Consider the following 22552-nt stretch of genomic DNA (forward strand, 5'->3'; position numbering starts at 1 on the left):
ACGGTGTCATCTCGGCAGTACACTACTTTATCTAAAGGATATCTCCAACTTCAAACTTCACACTAGAACGGGAACAACTAAAGATGCATCACTACGCATATAACAAGCAAATAATAAAATGTCATTGGTCATTTCTACTACGGAAGTGAAGACGAGGTTGCGGGTGCCGTCAACAGGTTTATCACGACTTGGTTGGGCAAACTATGGCTTGGAATTTAACACCTGTTTGGGGAAAACGTTCGACTATGATGGGACAACTATAAAAATCCAAGTGGGTTCCAACATCTCTGATGGTGACAGGGGTCCTTCCTAAAACAGTGGAAAGGGAACCAGGCGCTCTGGTATATCAGTACCTATATATTGAGGTGTCCGCCCAATCGTGACAATTGGTGTGGGGAGTGCTCGAGGCACTAGAAAGAAAATTATTACATGAAACACTGACCGTTTAATGCCAAGATTGACCAATGCGAACAAGGAGTGATCATTTATTTCTGATTCTATATATATGGAGAGAGACTCTACTTTCCAATGAGCCTTGAAAAAGTCCGGATGGACGAAACACGTGTCGGCTGTTATGTGTTATAATGAAATTTGGACAATCCAAGAAAAGAATAATAAACAAATGATAACTAACGAAATTCTTTGATCTGTTTGTGGACTTCAAAATTCTCTTTGACTTTGTGCTATATGAAAAGTTTTGTAGGACTAATACCTATAAGGTGCCTCAACTGATGTGTAATTAGTGTGTGACCTTAGTGGAATATCCTTTGGGCTTATCTACGGGTCTGTGTTTTTCCTTCTACAAGCAGAGGAGGAAGTTAGGTTTGAGAGCACTATAGGCTAAATAGAAAGGAAATTATACAGAGAACATATTGTTAATTATCGTGTACCTAAAATTTACAAAAAAACTTATGTGGATGTGCATGTAAACTCTGACAAATTGCTGCTTAGGTGCGTGTGTGTCAAAAATAATAAAAGGTCTACGACAACTTTTACACAATAGTAAAGCCAGCATAACAACTTGCACGTGCAGGAGGCGGCTTTTGATCATTCTACAAAAAGCGTACAAGTCACAGGACACCCAAGAACAAATCAGTAGTAAACTGTACGTATATATATATATTTTTTTACATCTACGGGCATAGTCTGTCCATACAAATGCACACTTTACAAAGGGGCAAAGAGGGGGGGGCAAAGCTCAAATGCTTTAGCATCCTCGTTCATTGGATGATGAGGACATCTTATTTTGTACTTCCCATAGGCAGTCTAATAGCATGTGCAAATCTTCTTTGGCTTTATCAGTCAATTAGAAGTTATTTATTTTTAAAGTTTAAAGAAAAAAAAAAAAAGGATGTCGTCCTCGTTGGGACCTATAGACATTACAAATGAAAAGAAAAACGGCAACCTACAGTTACAGTGAACTGATTGCAGCTCAAATGACAGGACTCAAATGAGAGAATGGATCTCAGCTGCAGAACCATAAATGCGCATATGTGACAGAAGTGAAAGTGAGTCAACCCACACATGAAACCAAAGCAAAGAAGCAACACGTTCTGCCCGAGACAAGATCAGGACACAGGAGGGAGGCAGTGTGCCAGAAGACCAGGAAAAACCTGAACTGAAGAATCGATGGGTGGGTGGAGGTTCAGCAACTGGAAAGAACAAGGACATTGAAGAGATAAACGAAGAAACTGGGGCCGAGGGAGGAGGGGCCGGTGATGAATCCCTCCAGCTACTGAAAGGCCTCGTGGGTATGTTCGCGCAACCAGTTTCAGGAGCCAGCTGAGGTTTGTGGGGCCGGAGAAGGCCGTTTAGCGCCGCTCCAGCAAAGCAAAACCACGGGACAGCCAGGCCTGTGTCACAGGGAGGTGAAAAACATGGACTCACTAAACGTATAAAACAAGCCGCAGTAGATATCCAACTGTGCACTAAAACAAGCATTTACAATGCAATGGTCTCGGCATTGGTAAAGTTAGAGCTATTGGCATTGCTCATGACATTTTTTTTGTTTATGTTTTTGTTTTTAAAACATTTAAAGAAACGGCATTGTCAATAGCTCTAACTTTACCAATGCCGAGACCATTGCATTGTAAATGCTTGTTATTAATCCCTGACAGCAAACACCGACGGATGCAAAGTGGAGCCAACATAAGATCTTTAAAGGCGGGCAACTAGAGCCAAATTTTTTGGGTGGTGAAAAAGATTCCGGGGGGGGGGGGGGGGGGGGGGGGGGAGGCTACGTCTTCCAGCCATAGGCAGAGTGGCTGTAAAAAGGGGTGGAAACACAACAAAAGCCTCATTAACGAGCAAACGGTCTTTTAAAGACCTGTGAAGTACTCTGGTCCGGCTGCAATTAGAGGGACGCCAGCCGGGCTGACACACATGGGGGGGGGGGGGGGGGGGCTGAAGGCCGGTGAGCCCACGTTGCGTCTGTGCGTGTTTGGATGCAGTTGGGATGGGGGCAAGCAGGACACCTAGAAATTACCAGAAATTGACTTACCTTTATGACGGTCAAACACCGACGCGGTACTAAAATCCATGGCTGCCTATATCATTATGTACAATAAATCTAAGCACCACTCCTGGGCTTCCGGACAGGAGTCCACGATGATACAACCGAATGAGCATGCACTGGCAGCAGCCGCCACGTCCCCTCGCAGGAAAATGCAAAGTCCCTCTGCAGGCGAGGCTGGCTGTTGTCAAGGCACGGTCTGCCTCCCACAGAAGGTGAAACCGGTGCACACCCCAGGCCGGAGGACCGCTTCTGAGGACAGGCGCACTGCGAACACGGCAGCTGAGAAGTGGCGTGATTGTCATTTCCAGAAGACCCCGAGTTTTTAATTTTTTTTTTTTTTTTTGCCAATGCGGTGTTTGTATGTTCTTTCTTATTTACATACCTTGATAAGAAGCTGGAATATTCGTCTCTATAAATTATTTAAATCACAATGCACTCATTAAAACTTTCAAAAATGGAATTTCTGATCCAAAGCGATTATATACTTAGGAGCATTAATTACATAAACACAAACCACAGCTATCGTGAATCGGAAGGCAATTTATTTTACGGATCTATTACCTACATTTTGACTAGACAGAGACGTGATCCTTATAAAACTTCAGTCCCCGCTACATTTAATTAACCATGAAGGGATTGAACAATGACCACAATTCTGCCCCTACACTGATACACACAAACTTTTCAGCGGTGTGCTAAGCTTGGTCTGTCATGCCTGCCTCTTTTATTATGAATGTTTTAAATTACAAATAAAGTTATGATAAGAATCAATTGTTAGTCTCACCACAGCACCTACACCCTATCGACACAGAATCACATAGTGTTCATGATGCTGGCTCGCGAGGCAGTGCTCAAATGCATCTATGTGCGTCACACACACTCCCCTCTATAAACCGCAGGGACAGAAAAGGCTCCATTTCACACTGCTTTCTTCGAATCGCTTGCCCTGCATTATTTCTGAGGGCGGATTCCAGACACTGCTGCGTTTGCCTGTCGGGGTTTCCCGAGAGCTATCTTCCCTCTCCGCCCACACGGATACATCGGCGAAAGGCATTCTCCCAAGCAGCTCCCTGCGCAGGGGTTGACACAGCCATATTTATCAGCCCTCTATCTACAGACAGGGAATACCGAGAAACCATCCCAATGCCGGCCCTGCATGTCAATGAGCCGGGGCGGGGAGCTCGGGCCGCCTTCAGAAAGATACGGGCACGCAGCAGAGCGCGTGGGGGGAATGGATCCTTCCAACGCCATATTATGTGCAGCTGCTGGGCCTCCCCGTGCATACGAATGATACGCAGTATAGCCGTGACAAGTAACCATCTGTTTTTCCTAGTCTGCATTGTAGTGCTTGGTAATTAATTTTAACCTTCCAGTAGGTCCCGCTTCATACCAGTTCGATCAATTAATTTCACTGCCCTCCAGTGGGCTACAGGAGTAAAGTTCGGCACAATTAAAAACAGCAATACCATTCACAGGACTGCATATTTCACTCCCGTGTGGACCATATCAATTTCTCTGGCGGTGCAATGAATTGATCGAACTGGTATGAAGCGGGACCTACTGGAAGGTTAAAATTAATTACCAAGCACTACAATGACCAGCATGCCACTGTGTTATTAGACTCACCTGGGAGGAGCTGTAATCTTAAAAGGAAGTGCTTGGTAAAGCTTTGCGACATACCAGAGACCCCCATGAAGGAGAGGAAACTCCGAAACGCGTCCGGGAACAGTGTTCAAGCAGCAATAATGCCGGTTTTCCAAATAAAGTTTTGAAAACGAACAGCAGTGGAGTGCGTCCTTACAGCTTGGGGCAACAGTGTGGATATATATATATATATATATATATATATATATATATACACACATACATACACACACACCCATATGTATATCAGTGGTCGAAGGGGCGGGATCGGCAGGGTACGGCGTGCCCGTACTTCTTAAATTCAATCGATTCCGTACCCTTACTTCTTTGTTTAAAACATGTGTCCCCGGACGGCTGAAATAGCCTACAGATAAGGCTGGGCGTGCGGGGGCGGGTGAGCAGAGAAGAAGAAGGACTCTGGCTTTTCCTTCATGCCCAGAGAAGCCAAGGGCAGTGTCCACTCCTGCTTTGCCGCGGTCAGCTGCCTCTTGTTCCCTCTCTTTCTGTCTCGCTCCTCCTCACTTACTGAAAACCGTGACTTCAAGCTACGGTTCTCACCCTCTCTTTCCTCTGCTCGTTTATTTGTTCCCCTGTGAAATGGATCAAAAAAGGAAAAACACTTTTGCTGGAAAGGTACTCTTTTTCTGAAATGTTTCTATTCCAAAGTGAAGCCTCTGGGTGGAGAGAAACAAAAGGGTAAAAACCTGAAAAATAAATAAATAAAGCAAGATGAAGTGATCGCAAAGTGGCCAGATTGGTTTTCTTCTTCACACCTAAACACATTAGCACCACTTTATAGAGGTTTTTTTTTAGACAGCATCTTGCTCTTGTCCAGTGCGTAATTTGAATCGAGTTGCTTCAAGGTGTTTATATCAGGGCACAATTGGGATGTAGTTGAAGGCATTGCGAGTTTCCGTAATGCAATATTTACACTGATACTTTATTATTTTGACATTTTACATATGCTAACAGTCTCTGAGAAAATGTTGCCTCATTAGTACCATTGTAACAAACAAATGCAGCAGTTAGAGAGGTGATCAGTCAACCTTTGCAAAGGGCCGTCCTCTTTGCAGCAACATGTCAGTTTTTTTGTAACTTTTGATCCGTTTCAGCCACAAACCAATTATTAGTTAAAATTGTCAGATTATGCAGCAGATGATGTATTATGTGTCATATATGGCAGAGCAATTATATAGAAAACATTTGCAAACTAGTATATTTTGCTATTTATGTTTGAACTGCTCATGGGAAAAAAAGGGAGGAGAAGTGCTGATGACAAACGCCATGGCTTGGAGACAAATAGCTTGTGCTTTCACTTTTAAGCGTATGTGGGACATTCTGTGATTGAAAACATATCCCACTTTGTGAATGTTTTTTAATGTCAATAACTCATTAAGCTTTAAATAATCATGTGTATCCATTTGGGTGAATTAAATAACATAATAAGCTGTAACTGGTCAGTGTCGAACAAATACACAAAATTGGGATGTTTTGCCCGTTCTGGCCACACCTCTGACTCCGCCCACTGATCCAGTCCTCAGGTTATTCCCCCCCTCTGATTCTCCGCCCACAGTTCCCCTACTTTTTTCCCCCCACTTCGACCACTGGATATACATACACGCATGTACACGTACACACATTTATATTCACAAGGCTACGTTTACATGATTCCATGGCATTAGCTACGGCAGGACCTCTACCCTGAGCCCCCCTGCCCTTCTCCCCACCCTGTCTGGTCTCTGCTGGGAGCATGCACCCATCTCCTCATGCGTGCCTGAAAGAAACAACTAAAATGCTTAAATTGTTCCAGACTTCCAAAGCGATTGTGGAAAAAAGAGCAGAGAGAGTTTCATTTCAATTATGCTCTGCAGGATGAATTGACCTTTGTCCCAAAAACCGGGACATGTATTAAATGCAAGAGAAGCGTCGGGACAGTCCTTTGGAAATCCCTACACACAACGCAAAGTAATGTTAAATAAAAATGGTAATGGAAAAAACATTGGCGATAGACAACGTCTGCATAGTGCATACAGAGTGTACATTGCATGCTTTTGTAGACTTAGGATGTTTGTAAACTGCTTCCGTCTACAAACACTGCAGTTGTCTAGAAACGGATTCACTGCAGCGTAGGCAAGGAAGCTCTTGCATGCGAGGCTTCGCAAACCACCCTCTTCTAACCTGTAAACGGGGTGGGACTGGGAGGGAGGGTATAGCCCAGCGTGGAATCCCGCCCAGCGCTACGCACGGCTAGGCCAAACGGAGGGTTTTAAATCCCTCCCCAATGCTTGCTTGTTTACTTTTGTTCGTGACTAATTGCAAGATTAGAGTTACAATGGGGCCGGTAGAGCCTCTGGAATGGAAGAGAATTTAAAACCAACCAAGACCAGATAGAACGGACACACGCCTTGCACTCTCGTGCATTCCTCATCTTCGGAATTCCCTGACGCATGTTATTATTACATGCAATCTTTCCCACAGAGACACAGTAACGGATTATTACCACTAACGGTACATTGTAAAAAGAAACGTGCTTAAGAGCACAACATACAGGTGACATTTCCGCGCTACTAAAAAAAACGGAAGTCATAACTGTCTTCAAAGTATTTGTCACCATTTCTACTAACACCATTAGAGGAGGCCTGGCAAGTGTGCTGTTATCACATTAACTCCTGAGACGCTCTTCTAATTGGATTTGAAGCATATCAGTACTCGCAGCAACCAGACGAAGGGGGAGCGGACGAGCACACGACCGCCTTTCTCCGAGGCACAGCGAAAATGCCTCGGAGAAAGGGAGCCTCATTTTCGGATCTGGGGGCGTGTTTTGCTGTTGTCTCCTCCCTGAGACTTCTCGCAAAAAACACGCCCCCCGATCCGAAAAAGACGGGGCTTCAACAGAGTGACTGGACCTCTTCTCCAGTGGCTGGCCAGCATTTAAGAGGCCAGCCAATGGAGAACAGGAGCGAAGAGGGGCGGGTGCAAGCCCCTCTTCTCAATGACATTAAATCTCCGGACTTCCGGTCTGCCGACCGGATGGTCCCGAGACCTAAAAAGACAAAAGGTTTCGGCGACGGCAAACTCCCTTTCAGCTCTGGCCTAGGGACTGCTTCAGAGGTCTGACTAGCTTATGTTTTCTAAAATATTCCTGAGAAGAAAACATACATTTACTCACACATGAGTCTGTGGTCGCCCCTCTGCATCCACTGAGCTCTAAGTGTCCCCCACATTTTGCTCGAATCCCCCACAGCCGGGGGCAGTGGGTCCGTCGTGTTCACCCAGAGGCCGTCTTGCCCCTGCTCTCATGTGTGCAACTTACTGAGAAGGAGTGCACTGCAGTGCAGGGCTGCTGGGCAATACTTTACTCTGCCAAGTCCCCCCCCCTCATCTTTAGTCTCAATATTTATCCTATATCATTTTTTGGTCGCCCATGTGTGTTAAAGTAGGTTGTCAGGTTACAGTGATCCACAGCCAATAGCACCTCTTCGGTGCCAAAATAAATCACACTTTGCACCTATGTAGATTTCTAGGAAGCACTCGCACAGTCTATTAAAATTAAATGCTGGGATGGACCGAAGCGTAATATTAATTACAGGTTAATGAAACAATACAGAAAAAGGACTAAACCAAAATGTTGTATTTATGAATTATTTTGAATACATTAAGTTGAAGGGGGCAAAAAAAAAAAAAAAAGGGAAAAGAAATACTTTTGGTGGAAGAAAGAGTGATAACATAGGAGACTGGAAGGTGTTGATGACAAAGCAATCAAAGAAAACCATTATTTTTTCATTAAAGAGGCTACCAGTGGGGGCATGCATCAACAACAAGCATTGGCAAAGCCAACAGGCCGCACCTCGCCTACGGAAAGCATGCAGCCATCTTGAATGAGGGCATGCTCAATGCACAGTTCATAGGCCGCACATGCTCGTTACAATCCTTTTGACAGTGGGCTCAATGGATGATGCAACGTGATCACTTTGGAGGTACTTTAGTCAAGGATTTGCACCAATGAACGGGAGCAGGGCGTACAGCTAACATCCAAAACTAGGGAGGAAGCAACATCTCACTAAGGAGCCACAGGAAATGGTCATAAACGCCTGGCTATATGCTAGCCGGAAGTCATACTGCATGATAACAAATACATGAGTGAGCTCAGTAAGAGTCGCAATACAACGAGCGTTTTCTCCACCCCAGTGACTGTTTTATTCAAGTCTACGGGCCACAGTGTCCTGGTCCGATGATCGGTTGGCGTTATATGCCCCAGAAGTGAGTGGCAGATGCTCTTGGGCCAGTAACAAAATCCCAACCTGGAAAGCAGTTGCAAATATTTACCAGTCTTTCTGTGAAAACCTTTTCGCTCCTGGACTTCGCAGCAACGGGTCTTACACCGTTCTTTATTCTGGAATGACACCCCTACTGCTGAATGCCTCCCACATCCCCTTGGCTTTATTTAAAGATCTCGCCCGTTACTCTCGTCCCTACAATACCTCACAGATTGAATCCATAGCATTCATCGTCGCAGGCTTTGTGGTCAGGCTTGGCAACCATCTAGGCTGGTCTTTGAAGCGGTGCACGGATATTAGCAATCGTAGGTGGAACAGAAAACATGCAGAAGAGGATTTAACTAATGCATACAGCTGGTGTTAGCGGTCCTCTGCAGATGTACATACCCATGTTCACAATCAAATCAAAAGGCATCATAGACAAGAAGAACAAAGGTTAAGCGGTCATTTGTAATCGAAAGGTGGAACCATCTCAACAACTGACAGCTGCAAGGCTACACTGATAGAATCCCATAATCCCTCCCTCGGGCTGATCCCCTGGATGAGCTTTGCAGACGGAGGGATCATGAAGAATCCACACACAAAATGCCCTCTTGCACCCTCCACCCTCCCCCCTGCCCACAGGCTCCCCCCTCTTCTCATGCACAGAAATCCTGGTGCCTGCCACCTTCACTCCACTCCACTCCACCTTTCCTCTCTCACTCACCCAGAGGGCTGTGCTTTCAGCTCTGCGGGCAGCATTTCTGTCAGAGTTGCTGCATTCACAGAGAGGAGATAGAAGGACCATATGCCACAGGCCTGCACTGAGCAGCAAAGCGAGACACTGGAAGCGGATGGGAGGGCATCCCTCATCATTCACCAATCGCCCTCAGTCTGCAGAGAACCGAAGGAGAAGGGGGAATGGCGTGAAATGGCCAGCCAGCTAACGTCATTCAACTGCCAGCTTCTGATGTCTGGTGGGAACAGAGTCGGTGTCCGCCCTTAGAGCAATTCATTTGGACTTGTGTAGACCAGGACACCTTTGAGAAAATCAGTGCACTGAAAAACTCTTGCATTTTCCCTTCTGCGCTTTCACAACAGTGAATCAAAGAGAAACTTCATAAGCAGCTAAAATCGACAATTTAAGCAAAAGGTAACCCAATCGGAAACACGGACCTTCATGTGGGGAAATCAGAGCAACACCACATGTCCGAGCACTCTTGAGAGCAGCCCCAGAGCCATCTGATCAGGATGAGACTTGTGTTTGTCACCACTCTTCGGCATCAGCGAAATAAAGCCCCGCTTGGAACATCCAGCCTTATTGTAGTCCCTCCACTGGAACCGGATAGCTCTACACAGCGGCCTGCTGGACCCACCCTGGAGCTGGACCGCCACTGCTGAAGCGCTCACACTACATCCAATAGAGTTGCCGCATGATGAGGTTTTGTCACAAACTCTACACGCGCCAATTATCACCTGAAAACGCGTAGATCTAAACATAAGGAATTCTGCAGTTATTGATGATTTGGGAGCTTTTGGTAGTAAATTAAATCTAGGCCTGAACAGATCACAAGTGTCAAACAACTTTTCGATCTAGAAGGCAGCACAGGTTTGGATGCACTCACCACCCGCTACTCCAATTGTGCAGTGTTTACTACGCTTCGCTCCCAGGAGCTCCCGGCGTGCACTGTTAAAGCCTCTCATGCTTTTCTAGTGGAATTATGCAGTTACAATTCATCCAAGAGATTACTACGAAGACTTAAAACAATTCTATACCAGGGGAACATGCCTCTAATAACTGATGTGATGTTTATCTGGCGTTCTTTAGAGCGCACACTGTGGTTGGTCAATGAGAGAACTCCCTGCTAGATTCATAAACAACAAGGCGAAGGTCCAAGAAGAGGAAGACAAAAAAAAAAAAACCCAGACACGCATGTCTCGTGTCCACACATAATGACAGACTCCAAATGAAGCTACAACTTTGAGATTCCTGCTCCCTCTGCAAGTGAGGAAAAACCATCCCTCTGCCTCCCCTGTATGGACATTGTTTGATGGGACTGTTCAATTGAGTTGATTGGTAGTTCTAGAGAAGCTTTATGATGGGGGTCATCGGAACAAGGAGGGTTAACAAGCTGGGTTAATCCACAGTTATCTACAAAGTCAGTCAATCTTGGTTAACCACACTGAAGTTTGCAATCTTATACTTCATCAGAAAGTCAACTACTGAAGAGGAGCTGCTGTCCCAAGAAGTTCCTTTGACGTGTCAGAGTGGCTCACACAATAGGCAGTGATGAGACTGAAACAGAAGTAGTTGTTTATTTTTAAAGATAGCGTACGAAGTAAGGGCTGCTTTGAACACGTCTACACATCCCAATAGTTCATAGGCTGGATAAGCAGGGTGTGAATATTGATGTTCATTTTAAAAAGGTCTGAAGCGCTCCTTCATGGCCTGGTTTGGCTTTTGCAGCGGGTCTCTCGGAATTTCAGTTGCACGGTTTGCAATGGTCTGTCGACAGACAATTGTGTGAGCGTCACTAGAGAGGGGCTTCAGCGGCGCCCACATGTTGGGAGCCAGGAGTACATGCTTTGATTGGGAAAATGTTGTTTACTGTAGAAAGATATTTTATTTTTAATTTGGTATTATTCCGATAAGGGAGAGTGTTCCAAAGGTGTGTGGCCTAAACAGTGAAGGTGTGGCTTCTGCAGCAGGTCTGCCAGAATGTCAAGACTGTTGGACAGCATTATTGACCCATAAGGCTCACATCAAGCAATATGAAAAGGAATACCAACACCGTGTCACACCCAAAGTCCACAGACCAGCAACTAAAACCTGAAATAAAATACCACCAGCATGCACTAGCACATACGTTCTACAGAAGCACCTCAATACAACAAAGTTATATAATGTCACCATGTAAGTAGGTACTGGTGATGATCAAAAGTGCTCAGCACTGAAGGTCAGAATACATGTGCACATTAGGTCCAAAGAGAGGGCTAAAATCAGTGTGATGAACTATAAAATACCTACACTACAACAGAACAGAAAATAGAAAATACTGCACTTCACCTTGAAGATGGGGTAAGGAACAATCTACAAAATAATTATATGATGGAACCACTGTATATTAAATCATGAATTGCATTTGTATTTTATGGGGGGGGGGGGGTTAAATACCCAAAGAAAGAAAGAAAAAGAATATATTCTGAGTTCTATTTATCGGTTGAGTAGGTTAATATGCGCAAAAACTATCAAGTCTAGACATGTCACAGTTCTGGCAGTATTAATCACATCTTAATCGTATACCTTTCTGTGCCTGTCAAGGCTTGTTCAGCTCTGAAAATCAACACCCGACCAGTCAGGACATGAAAAAAGCTAACCAAGAATCAGAGGGAAAAAAAGCCTTAAAGTACACCATACGTGCCGCAGCCTGGCAACAGCCCAAACACAACTTGAAGGAACCAGCCTGAGCACTGCCAACACCAACAAGCTGCAACAACACAGCAGGTGATGAGACACAGGCTCAGCACAAGAGCTCTCAGATGAGCCACCACATGTGGCACTAACAGTATCAGCCAGTGCAGGGTAGTGACCCACAGCGCTTCTCGTGAAGCCCCCATCACTTGAGCTAAATTAGACCCCAAACCAACCGTATGGTGAGGACAAATGAACTCACTCCCCCAGATCACTGAACAGATACAATGGTTACGAACACATCGATCCTCTAGAGCAGTGGTTACCAAACTTTTTCGACCTGTGCCTTTCTTGACCCATTGGCCATTGCCCTTGGCGCCTCACTGTTATTGGTTTAGGAGAGTGGGAGGGATGTAAGCTCGGCCTCGGGAGTACTTTCATTTTTCTCCCTGAAAATAATTGGGATGAAGCTGATGAAGGTATTATCATATACAAAGAATGTTTCATATTACTGAGGTGGCACCTTTAATAAAATATTCCTAGTTACACTTCTTTGCCCTTGCCTTTTTTAGAGTACCTTCTCTAACTTTTGTATTCCACTTCCAGTGCTAGATAGCACCCCTATGCATGTGGGCCCAATTGCAAAAGTGTTTCAGCGCTTGAAGAATATTTGCATGCACTTCCATTTCTACCCATGTCATACCTGCCAACAGACCTCTCAGCAGGCTGACTCGCGGTTTTGTAAACCACATATACCATTTTTTTTTTACTTTCTCTTCCCTAAAATTGCCTCCAAATCAATGCAAGTAAAATAAATTACTCTGTTTTTTTTTTTTTTTTAAACGTCCCTCTTTCTTGCTTCCAAATGTTGGCATTATGCTGAATATTGTGTTTTACTTCCCTGTGCCCAAGGAGAGAGCAGGCCTGTCTTGAAATGTGGGTGTACTGAAAGAAATGTGTATTGGAAGTACCTTTGATTCAAGTACAAATATCAATAGTTAATAATAATTTGTGTGTTTAATAGACAGAACAACTGTACTTTCCCGATAACTTGCATTGGTGTAAAATGCATTTTGAAGAAAAAAAGACTATTAACGAGTCTAAGAAAAAAAAAAAAAAAACCAGGCATCTTCCGCCTACTTTTGGAGTGTTGGAACCTGGGGGTCCAGTGAAATATGGAGGTCAACTCCCTCAACATGCCATCAATTAAGCACTATGTTTACAGCGGTAGGCATGTCACTTACACATCATCAGCACCATGCGTTTAAGTCTAATTAGTTTACCTGAAGCCAACAGACCCTTCAACATTAAATGCATTAAAGTGCTTGGTGCGCTCGCCCCCGGCTAGGTTTGGCGGCTCCCCAGGGAGCCACGGCACACAGTTTGGAAACCACTGCTCTAGAGAGCCGATTACTGAGTTATGATGGACACCAACCTGTCAACTACCCCAGATCTAGGAGTGAGAGGCAACAAATGGCCACGAGGAGGAGCTTAAATCAAAAGAAAAGAACACGTGATCACAACCTTTAGATTGATGGAGCACGTGATTCAATTCAAGGTTCTCTGCTCCTCCACAAAAGCTTCTGAAGCCACTGCTCCAAATACCTAGGCAAGGCAGCTCCAATGTACACAGGCCAGCAGCTGGTGTCCTGCCGAGCAAACCGTACCTGCCCAAAACAAGAACCATCTTTGTAAGCAGCAGTTTCCCAACGAGACGACATTCATCAACTTCTATTTAAGAAGTATAGATTAAGCTTCACAGATCACTGCAGGGAGCATAACATTGTACAATGTAAATATAAAGATATACATTTATCTTCTACGACAAGATAATTTCTGATGGGAAATACAGTGAACAGTTCAAAGGAAAGTCAACTCCTGGAGTAATGGTGATCATCGACCTACAAAAAACCCAAGTGCGTTGAGAAAAAAAATAAAGCACACACACACACACACACACACACACACACACACACACACACAACCCCGCCCCCCTCTCTCTCTCACTAGAAAAGCAGATGCAGTGGCCAATGCCATGAATGTCCATCGCTGGGGTGCCCTCTGCTAGAATATACATCCTGTTTGTATTTGGAGCCATGTGCATCATGCATGTTTCAAACATGAACATCCCCTCAGTGCAAGCAGAGTGTGAAACAGGCAACAGCTTATTCACCACTAACAACTTCAGTCTCACCCACAACACAGATCCTTTGGCGGGGCAGGATATCAAAAAGTCATCATAGCATGCGATACACAACACCATCCTCGACCACAGCATATAAACCGTAATCAACCAGTTAAGTCGGGCAAATATGCACTAACTGGAGTGCAGAAGATGGTAGGTTACATTTAGCACTGGAAAACTCCCTTAAAATAAACAAACTTCGGCTATCATGGAAATGTTTCGACCCAAGTTAGTCTCGGATTGCTGCTAGTTACCAATTTCCTTAACCAGTCACCAGCAGGTGAGTGATGGCCATAGTCCTCGTCTTATTACAAGGAGAGAACAGAATGATCTGGGGAAAAAAGCAACAAAACATCATATGCATTTTGCAGAAGGCATTTGAAAAACTAGACTCCATATTCTAAACTAGATCTATACGTTAGCATTGGACTGCCATCAGCCAGTGTTTCTGGACTTCAAGGCGCTACTATTTAAAACATACACCAGGGCAGCTCAGCGACAAAGGTCGGTTCTGTGCCCGCAGAGCACCCATTAAATGCAATGGTGCACAGATTTATTTTCAAAACTTTTCAATGGTGTACAAGAGCAGATTAAGCATTGTAAGCTAGTTTAAAATAGTTTTTATACATACAGTTTGAACCACTAGCCACTATTACATATTCAAAATAAAATGTACGCTTTTTGTTTTTAAATAAATACGGAGTTAATACAGAGCTAATGAGAATTTTTTTATTTTACTGAGTTTTATATAGCGCGAACTTGACCCGAATCGGGTATCAGAGCGCTTTACATTGCACCGGTTGAATTACATGAGAACAGATTAATTTTGTGTGCTCTGTGTAAAAAGGCGGCTGACACTGCAAGCAACAACTCTAAAACAAGCCAAGATGTGACTGCAAAAAAAGCATACGCCCCACCCTGATGCTTCGGGCTATATTAAGCATGTCGGGTTTATTCCAGGTCAATAATAGCCCAAATACACTACAAAAAAAAAGTTCTTTTTATAGAGTGTAGTAAAGACTCTTTACCAGGTGTCAAGGGACTTTACAAGTTACATAAAGAAAAACTCACTTAATTGGCTTCACATCGACAAAATACATTTGACAAAATGGTTACAAACAAATAAAAAGAGCCCTTAGACTAGATTCTATCAATAGTTTAGGATGGAGAGTAAGATACAGAGTTGATGCACAGAAGGTTAGTTAGAGGGTGGCCAACAGAGGATCCTTTAGTCGTATGGTTATCCACCAAATGTAGCGTTTGGTTTCAATGAATGAAAGGAAAGTAAAACCCAAGTTAAAAAACATTTACCCCTCTTGCATATACAGGCCTTCTCCACCCACATACATATCCAGGATACATCTCTGTTTCCATCAGGACCACCCCAACACTGCTCCCGTTTAGGAAAGAGTTGAAGGCCTGCCATTTTAAAGAACCCTGCTACACAATGCAATGACCAGCTTCTGCTCATGCTTGCCTTAGACGCTGTCAGGGGCTCGGATGCTTTTTCAGGTAGGTTTGTGCAATAAAAGTAGAATATGCATACATAAAGGAAAACATACGAACAAGGAAACCAACAGAAAAATGTCATGTCAGGTTAACTTTCTCTGCTGAAATATACAATAGTTCTGAGAAGCACTGAGATCTTTTCAACCTGGTATATGTCCATTTGTTTAACAGAAACAGAATATTCAAACTTAACTCTGGCTGCAAATGGTCCCAGTCACTCAGACCGCATCGCACTATATGCAGATGATGTCCTTTTATTTATGACAGACCGGTGGTTTTCGGGACCCCGCATCCTAAAAATAATTTACTCTTTTTGGCCCCCACTATCGCCAAACGTGCTATTGCACAGTTGTGGAAAGGGACTTCTCCCCCGATGCTGGTCAAGTGGAAGGTAGAACTAGATAAATGTACGAGTGACTAAATTGCAGTATTTTTAGCTTGTGGCTGCCCCCAAAAACACAGGAAAATTTGGACTCGCTGGGCAACATATCGAGGGATTGAGCTCCCCACTCTCCCATCGATGGACCCCTAACAAATTACGCAGATACATTTTTCTGGGCCTCTGGATTCCACATTATGTATAGACTGTCACTCTATGAACGTATCCATGGTCTGACCACTTTGAGTCTGGAACAATCTGCATGTTTCTTTACGTTATGTGCCCTGCATGTTAGCAGGTATTGGAAGTGTTTAAAATGTCGGTATTCCTGCTTTATTTGCTTTTATAGAGGTGCTTGTAGGGCTGCGGCCGAAATTTCACCGGAATAACCAAATACAATGTGTTATTGATAAAGAAAAGAAAACATTCTGTGAAAATAACTTTTTATTTTGAACTGATGCCGTGAATCTTAAAGGTTCTAGTTTGGTATTAATGAATGTTAGGGAGGTTTCACTTAGGGTAAGAGGTTCTATAGCAACTAAGACACATTCTTCAGAACCAGGTAACCCAGCATTTACTTGCAGTCTCCTCATTTTAACCAGCTACATGATCCGGAGAACATTAGCACCCCTCTGCTCAGTTGTATCCTCTGCCAACATTTTAGAAGTGTTCGAATGAGAGAGGCTGCGGATGTCTACCATACTGACAGTCTACAAAATCCCTTGTGATAAACACTATAAACACTTTAATATGCAAGGACACATCAGCTTATCCACAAGCAGTGTGTTTCACCATCTCAACCTCCTTAAGGTGGAAGCTTTCGTACTGCCACACAACTAAGATCTCAGTTCAACTCCTGGTAGCATCCAGACTAGACTACAGGAGTGCAACCTTAACTGGCCTACCACAATCACACACAGCACCAATAAAGGCAACTCTTAAAGATGCAGTGACATTAAAAACAGGAAAGAAGGGATTCAACCACATCCCACCCTAAAGCCTCTCCACTGGCTCCCATTAGAAGCTAGTATCTAATTGACAAAAGCGTGCCTGACACACAAAGTCTTACACCAAGATACACACAAATACCTAACAAATAGGTTCATGATATTAGGGGGCAGCTGCTCCCCAAGGAGTACAAACTGACTCAGACTAGAACCTTCCAGATTCCGGAAAAAGAAGACATATCCCCGCATCTTCCCCAGATTTACATTGGGAATTTGGAATGCCCTCCCTTCAGAGATCAGGTCAAGCCCATCGAAATCCACTTTCAAGAAAGAGGTCAAAAGGGTTTTACTAAACAGAGTCCTGAAACCAGATTTCTGGTTTAGGCTCTCCTCACCCACAGGGGACCCTCAGGCTCTGCTATTTCAGCGAGCGATCATGTGGCCATAAGTGCGGATACATTTTTTTTTTATCCATATCTGCTGATTTCTTATGTTGCAAGAACCTTGTTTGAAATTAAACAAGATCTATCAAACTTATGATTAATGTCGTGAAACAGATCTGGTGGTTGTGTACAGGGGTCTGATACCCTCCAGTCATGTTTGTGCTTTATAAAACTCTAAAAAAATAAATCTATTCTGGAGCCCCAAACCCCGTTCACCACACCTAGAGGTAAATTGTTGACCCACTTACTGGTGGCAGCAGGACTTCCCATCGCAGAGTCCTGCAAGGAGCATCTCCCTCCTGGAATCTCATTTTGGTGGACCAAAGTAAGGCATCTGCATGTATAGGAAAGAGTTTCTGCCAGAATACCGGATAAGATACATTTAAGTTTGATAAAATATGGGTGCAAGTCAAGACCTGTCGAGAGTGAAAGAGCCACCTGCAATGCCTGACATTCTCTGTATTTCTCAAATAGGGGTGCGATCATAAGAGAACGAGGAGGATGAAAACGAAGTTCTCATACACAATAATTAGGAGAATCAGTGGGGTGCTAGAATGTGAAAGCGTACAAATGTTTATATCATCGTATACTCTGACATATTGGTTAGCGGATGCTCGATTGTTGCCCTGTTTTGTAGCATGATGACGTAAGCAAACTGTCCTGATTTAAAACCCAAATAGTGTTTGAAAAAAGAACTATATCTAAACATACGCTGAGGTCGCCTCCTTCTGTTATTAGCCATTAACCAGAGCTCCAAGAGATAGACAAAAATGTGACTGTGCAAGCGGCTTGTTCCTTAAACAAGCAAACTAGAAAGCACCACACCCCCTATTGTTCAGGTTCTCTCATGCTCACTAATAACAAAAGCCTAAGAACTATGTTACCGTGTCCTAAGAATTCAAGTGGCTCACCTCAGGTTTCCACACAATTAGCTGAAATATAACACAAATAGGCAGGCGGTTAAAAGTGTTCAAACAGTGCGAGACAAGAGCTAGTGACACAAGAGGAAGTATGATCACACATTGCCTATTTCCTAAATGGGTTTTGCCACAGCCAGACTTCACATCTTTAAGAAAATATGACCACATCACTCAAACCTGCGCCCTTCAGAAAAACAGACATGACCACTCCACACACCAGCTATGACATGACCTGTCCAACTCCTCACAAATACAAGGATCATGCACAAAATACTGGCTTTCCTTGTAATGAGGAAAAAAGTCCTGAAAAGACAAGGAATCAGGCTAAGATATGCTCCTGGTTGAACAAAGAAGCTTATAACAAACTACACAACACTAGGCAGTAAAAGGAGGAGCTTATTTTGCCCAGAGTTGATGCTGAAGCTTGTGTGATGCAAAATTTAAACAGCAGCACTTAGTCAAGCATTTGGTCGGGTTTTGGGCTTTAGATTCGAACACTAGTGCTGAGTAAAGTTTACAGTCAAACTAGTACGGAGTGGAGTTTACAGTCTAACACTAGTACTGGGTGGAATTTATCTGTTCAAGCCTGGGGCTTTAGATTCTAACACTAGTACTGACTGGAGTCCATCTGGTCTAGTCTGAGTGGGACCATCTGGTGTACTCTGGGGCTTTAGATTCTAACACTACTAAGAGGGAGGTCATCTGGTCTAGTCTGGGGCTTTAGATTTTAACCCTAGTACTGAGTGGAGGTCATCTGATCTACTCTGGGGCTTTAGATTCTAACACTACTAGTAAGAGGGAGGCCATCAGGTCTAGTCTGAGTGGGACCATCTGGTCTTGTCTGGGGATTTAGATTCTAACAGTACTACTGAGCGGAATCTATCTGGTCTATTCTGGGGCTTTAGATTCTAACACAAGTACTGAGGGGAGTGCATTTGGTCTAGTCGGGAGCTTTAGATTCGAATACTAGTACTGACTAGAGTCCATCTGGTCTAGTCTGAGTGGAGTCCATCTAGTATAGTTTAGGGCTTTAGATTCTAACACTAATACTGAGGGAAGTGCATCTGGTCTAGCCTTTGGCTTTAGATTCTAACACTAGAACTGAGTAAAGTTCATCTGGTCAGGGGCTTTAGATTCTAACACTAGTAGTGAGTGGAGACCATCCAGTCAAGTCTGGGGCTTTAGATCCCAACACTGAGGAGTCCACCTGGTCCAGTCAAGAGCTAATACTACTACTGAGTGGAGTCTATCAGGTTTAGTCAGGAGCTTTAGATTCTAACACCACTACTGAGTGGAGTTTATCTGTTGGATTCTGGCCTTCAATTAATAAAACTAGTCCTGGGGTCGGTATCAGTTTGAGTTGGGGCTTTCAGACTGAATGAAGTTTCTCTCATTTGAGACTGGCAGTTTGATTCTAACAATATTTTATTTATTTAGATAGTTATTTTTATGGCATGAACTTGACCCCTTCGGATATCAGAGCTCTTTGCTGAGCAGAGTCCGTTTGATTCTATTAGTAGAATTGACCACCTCTTCCAATCTGGGCTATCAATTCTAACACGTGTGCGGTGCGGAGTCTGTTATAGGAGTATGGGATTTACTTCTCTTATTGGCACATTCTCACAACAGAGCAATCCAAATAAATGAAAGCAGCAGAAAGGACATGCTCTGAGAAAAGTTAAACAAAAATTGGTTTCTGGGCTCATAATTTTGCATATGGTTTTCTAAATTGCAATTATTGTATCACTATCACAATATCTATGTTACTGCCCAGTGGTCAAGACATAACAATATAATTTCCTCTACATTAAATTGACCATTGAGTAATTATGGCCCGAGCTGAAGCTTTTCTTGTGAAAGCCAATCTCTCAGAATGCCACGGGATAGTAGTAGTGGTGACATCATGCACGTGTTGATGCCCTATGAAAATATTAAACGAACAGGGGTGAATTTACTGTGAAATAAGGGTGCGCAATAAAGCTTTTAATGCATGCTAGACATTCAGAATATCCATGATGGATATATTTACATTTAGTAGAACTCCTTCACGCAGTCAGTAGTTCTCCCAGGAATCCAGAAAGGATCCTCATCTACCCAGAAACACCTGCAGTAAGAGGTTAAGGCAACGTATGAGATCGAATAATAGCAACCAGTGATAATATATCTCCCTTGTGCCTGGTTTACTGACCTTAACTGCACAATGCCCTTGGTAACAAGGATCTTTTAAGCTTACCTCCTCCAGTGAAAAGCCCTGTGCTGATAAGCTTTACAAATGAAAGGCATTATGCAAGAGAATGAAGGGTGGAGACAGGAGTCACCAAAGGGCTAGAACAAGAACAGCACTTTAAGCCTTCACGTAGGAGATTCCCTCTAGCATTGGAAAGTCCCTAGATGTTTTGGCTGCATTGTAGTCCAGGTTTTTGTCCATATACCAGTCTGGACACAGACACCAACCTTGTGTAAATCGGTCTTTGTCCTTTTTCAAAGATGGAATGAACACAGCCCTAAGCAGTCACCGTGGCAGACATTTTTACAAGTATTCCACCGAATATATTTTATGGAGAGGACCTATGTGAAACAGTTATGGCCAGATATGGGTCTTGTGGCTGCTGTGCTACAGGATTCAAGATGCATCTGCACCTCACCGATGAGGTCCAACAAGACCGATACCGTCGGGGGTTGTTGGTGTTCCCGTGCAGATGAGAAATCGTACTGCATGTCAGCCTGGACTGTTCCTACTGGTGCATGTCCAAGACAATTTAATATGCTGGTGCCTGACTAAAATGGCGCAGTGGGCAAAGAATCATGGATTGGGATGCAGCCCTGGTGACTGTCAGGGGCTGAGACTTTTGCAAGCATTACACCCATCATTATTGCATGCTATGGTCTCTTTTGCACCTGGATATGGAAATTGAATGAGGATTTTCCCCCTACAGATACAGCACATTAATAGCAGTGAACTGACCCCCAAACCAGGTTTAATGCTATGTACACAAGAACTTAGTTTTCATGCAAAGTACATAAAACAAACAGGTCTAGCTGACAATAGCGAGCTGCTTCTGGAACAACAGTGTGCTACTTTCAAATTTGTGCCATTCTGCTGCAAAGGAGTGTTCTTCCCAACTTAAAACCCACATTTATTTCATTTCAATACAATATTAAAGCATTGTCCTCAACATTGACTGACGTGTTAATAAAGAAGCTATAAGGCAAGAGCTAAATAATTCACCTGAGAGGTGGGCAGACATCAGGATAAGGCAGTCTAGATATTACAAGATGTGCTAAATCAACTCATCTTTCCAAGACATTAGCAAGAGTAAAACTAGTTGGAATCAGGAAATCAGGTGTGATAACTCCCGATTCCAAGATTAGAGTCCAGAGTTGAGGTATCAGTATCTTATACAGTGACAGGATGCAATCGAAGACTTAACATACAGTTAGCAGTTCTGTGACTGTATGTGTAAACAGAACAAGGCATCTTAAAAGGGAAAAACGGCTGATATGTTTCATCTAAGCAACTTTTTCAAGGCTTCGGTCTCACAAATGGACATTTAAGAAGAAATTATGAAATTCAAGTGCTAAATCTCAAATAGGCCATTCGGCGGTTGTGTCGAACCGCGGGACCTGGCACTGTCAGTGTGAGTGCCCCACTTGGTGGGACGTGGGCCGGCCTAGGAAGATCAAGACACAGCCATGACGAGGGATAAAGGAGGTGGCGGCTCTTCCAAGCAGGGGCCGATAGACAAGGTTACAGGACCGGGGGCGGCGGCTGGAGCCTCCGGGGGCAAGCCGGGACCTGTGCTGGGTAACGCGGCCCTTATGGCCGCTATCACCCAATCCAGAGACATTTTGGATGCCAAAATAGGGGCAGTTGGATCGGATGTTATGCTGCTGCGACAGGACCTGCGTAATGTGGTGTCACGCATCACTGAGGCCAGGACCCGCATATCGGAAGATGACATCACGGTGTTGAAGCGGAAGGTGGCGGCAATGGAGACCATCCAGAAGGGCCTTATGCTCAGAGCAGAAGATGCGGAACGACGGGCCCGACGCAACAGTCTCCGCTTCTTTGGGTTTCCGGAGGGCTGTGAGGAAGGGAACATGGACCGCTTTCTCACGACCTGGCTGGAGGGCTGGCTCCCCCCTGAGGCTATGTCCAGATACTTTGTAGTGGAGCAGGTCCATCAGGCACTTCTGCAGAAGCCTCCGGTTGGGGCTCGCCCACGGCCGGTTATAGCAAAATTATTAAACTACCTGGATAGAGACGCTATTTTGAAGTAGGCCAGAGCCAAAGAACCCTTACTTTTCAACAATGTTCGTATTCTGGTATTTCCCGATTACA

At 44.0% G+C, this 22552-nt stretch overlaps 1 protein-coding gene across 5 annotated transcripts in view; it reads right to left on the bottom strand.

Annotated features, from left to right (window-relative positions):
* DNAJC5G (DnaJ heat shock protein family (Hsp40) member C5 gamma) overlaps positions 1–22552 on the bottom strand; it is a 158562-nt gene that overhangs the window by 81618 nt on the left and 54392 nt on the right. Inside the window, exon 1 of one of the 5 annotated variants that reach the window (XM_085613278.1) lies at positions 2501–2523. The exons of the other annotated variants lie outside the window; for them this stretch is intronic. The gene's annotated coding sequence lies outside the window, so the exon portion shown is untranslated. Of the gene's footprint in view, positions 1–2500; positions 2524–22552 lie in introns of those variants that run through there. 5 annotated transcript variants of the gene reach the window in all.

Source organism: Triturus cristatus, chromosome 6 (assembly GCF_964204655.1).
Source record: "Triturus cristatus chromosome 6, aTriCri1.1, whole genome shotgun sequence".
NCBI classification, from domain to species: Eukaryota; Metazoa; Chordata; class Amphibia; order Caudata; family Salamandridae; genus Triturus; species Triturus cristatus.